The sequence below is a fragment of the Pteropus alecto genome, unplaced genomic scaffold (genome assembly GCF_000325575.1).
Source record: "Pteropus alecto unplaced genomic scaffold, ASM32557v1 scaffold160, whole genome shotgun sequence".
Taxonomy (NCBI): Eukaryota; Metazoa; Chordata; class Mammalia; order Chiroptera; family Pteropodidae; genus Pteropus; species Pteropus alecto.
Genome location: NW_006429864.1, coordinates 146,405 through 148,886, shown reverse-complemented (window position 1 = coordinate 148,886; position 2,482 = coordinate 146,405). Strand labels below are relative to the sequence as shown.

The window sequence follows — 2,482 nt, the reverse complement described above, 5'->3', positions numbered from 1 at the left end:
GGAATGCCTTTTTCTCAATTCTAGTTCCATTTTTCAATGGTCACCTTCTGGTGTCTCCAGAAAATTCCTCATGCATCTCTGGTCCCCAACAGCCCTGTCCCTCCCTCTGGCCCAGTCTGGCCCCCATGCTCTGTCCTTTAGAGAGCTGGGTTGAGGCTGAGTCTCTTGGTGGCCCCAGCCTCACCCAGCATGGGGCAGGCACAGAGGTGGGTGCATGGCTGACTGAGGAGTCCCCACCCAGGGAACATACCTGGAAGGCCCTCGCTCTGGCTGTCCCCGTGCCTGTAGGAGCCTAGGTTTCAATTCAGGGTCTGCACGTCAGTGGGGCGGGGCCACCGCCCTGAGGCAGTTCCTGTTTCCTTAAGCAGGTGAGCCCCAGGGCGGGACCTGGCCGACCCCTCTCGCCTTCTGTCTGAGCACCAACAAAGCCACTGAGCTGCAGGTGGAGGGCACCCTTGCTCCACCCAGACCTCGAAAGCCTTTATTGAGCACCTATTGTGTGCCATATCCTCAGGGAATAGAGAAGAGACCCCACTCTACCGGCATCTATAATCTAGTGAGTAATGAAGAGTGAGAAATTCGGTCAGGAAGAGGGGCCTGGAGTTGCATAAATCCCCAGAGGGGGCCTAACTGATCTGTAAAAAGGGGCATCTGGAGACGGGTAGGAGGAGTCAACTCGATCAGGGCCGGGGGGCACCCTGCTCTAGGTGGAGGGAACAGCACAGGCAGCCTGAAGCAGAGCTGAGCCTGGGCAGGCCGGGCCTCACCGTGCGCAAAGGGCCACATTATGACTTCTGTAAAAAAAGCCCAAACCATTAAAAATTATATTTTACAACTGCGTCGCCCTCATTCTTATATATTCATTATTATATTCATTTTTTTTCTCCTGATTTTAAAAAAATTAAAACATTTTGGGGGCCTTTACGTACATTGTGGGCCCTGAGTGTAGGAACCTGTGCCTAACGGATCCACTGGGCCGGATGTGTGCTGGCTGTTGCCCTCCCCTCCCACCGGAACATGAGCAAAACCACTTCTTCCTCTTTCAGGCAGAGTGACCCAGATCCTCATGGCTGAGCTGGGGGCTGGGGCGGGGGGCGGCCCTCCCTGCAGCCCTATCACTTTGGCCCAGAAGGTCTAGATAGCTCCATTGTAGGCTCAAGCTGGGCGTCTCCAGGGGTGCTATGCTCCTATGAAGGGGGGTTTGTCTGGAGTTTGCGGGTCAACAAGCCCCAAGCAGGAGACGCAAGGAATCTGTTTCTCACTCACCCACTATGTGGCCTTGAGTGAGTTGCTCAACCTCTCTGGGACTCAGTCTCCTCATCTGTGAAGTCTCACGATAATAGGCCTCCTTAGCCACGTGACAATGATAGTAGAGACAACCTTCAGTCTAGCAGAAAAGGATTCAGTTAAGGGTATCAGAACCCTTCACTGTGACTTAATCTGATGCTTTTGTATCTGGCTGGGGAGATGCAGGCTTGGCCTCCCAAGCCGGGCCGCCCTGGGCGACTCACTTCACCTCTCTGATCCTCCATGCCCTCCACAGCCCAATGGGCTGGCTCTCAACCTCCACGATGAGGAGCAATGCTGCTGGGGAGGGGATCACAGGTCCCTAAGCAACACTTCTGTTTAGAAAGCCTGCCCATCAGGGCTTCATTTACATGGAGTTCAGTCTCCAGGAACGTGGGGCCTTTCTGTCTACCACATGCCTGGCCCTAAGGCCCCACCACAGAGGTCTGCACCCTGACTCCCCTGACCTTGGGGGTTGTGATCTCCCAACGAATGTCCTCCCCTGAGAATATCACAACAGAATCATCCCCTGCTTGTCAATGAACACAGTCCTTGAACCTGAGAATAGACAGACAGCCCCCAGAGGAACTTCCAGAGGGGACCAGCAAGGAGATCTGGGGCCAGGACTCCAAGGCCCCTTCCCCTCTGACACCAGGACTTCTCACTGAAGGCCTCGGCTGGTGATTGGGATTTCCATGGCCCCATGTGGGGTGGCCCTTGGGGCTGACCACTACAATGCCATCTCATCATGGTTGTCAGGGGTGAAGTCAGGCTCGCGGAGATTCCATGCATTCCATGAGGGGGAGACAAGAGTTGGCCCTGAGAAGTGAGTTTCCATAGATGCTACAGAGATGAAGCAGGAAAAGGGAGGCAGTGGTTGGAGGCTTCCCTGCAGAGGTGGCCCTGGATGGTTATGACCTGATGGGACAGTGGGCTGTGTAGACTTCAGGGGATTGCCAGACCAAAGGTACAGCAGGTGCAAAGGCGTGGGGTGGTCTTGAGGATCCCAAATGAGTAGAAGAAACCCACTGCGGGGCCAGTCTGGAAAAGAGGCAAACAGTGGCCGAGCCATGTGCCAAAAGCCAGAGAGAACTGAGATCTCGGGGGTGGGGATACTCCAAGAGGTGAGGAAGGGGGCTTAGAGCCTAGTGCACAATTTGGTAAATGGGTGCCAGCAGGAACCAAGAAGAGAAAA

General features: G+C 54.8%; 1 protein-coding gene across 1 annotated transcript in view; it reads right to left on the bottom strand.

Moving 5' to 3' along the window:
- The window catches only part of HSH2D (hematopoietic SH2 domain containing), an 8,906-nt gene extending 8,155 nt beyond the window's left edge, over positions 1–751 (bottom strand). The window contains exon 1 of the mRNA XM_006904244.2: positions 251–751. The gene's annotated coding sequence lies outside the window, so the exon portion shown is untranslated. The remainder of the gene's footprint in view (positions 1–250) is intronic.
- Between the last annotated feature and the right edge of the window lie 1,731 nt (positions 752–2,482).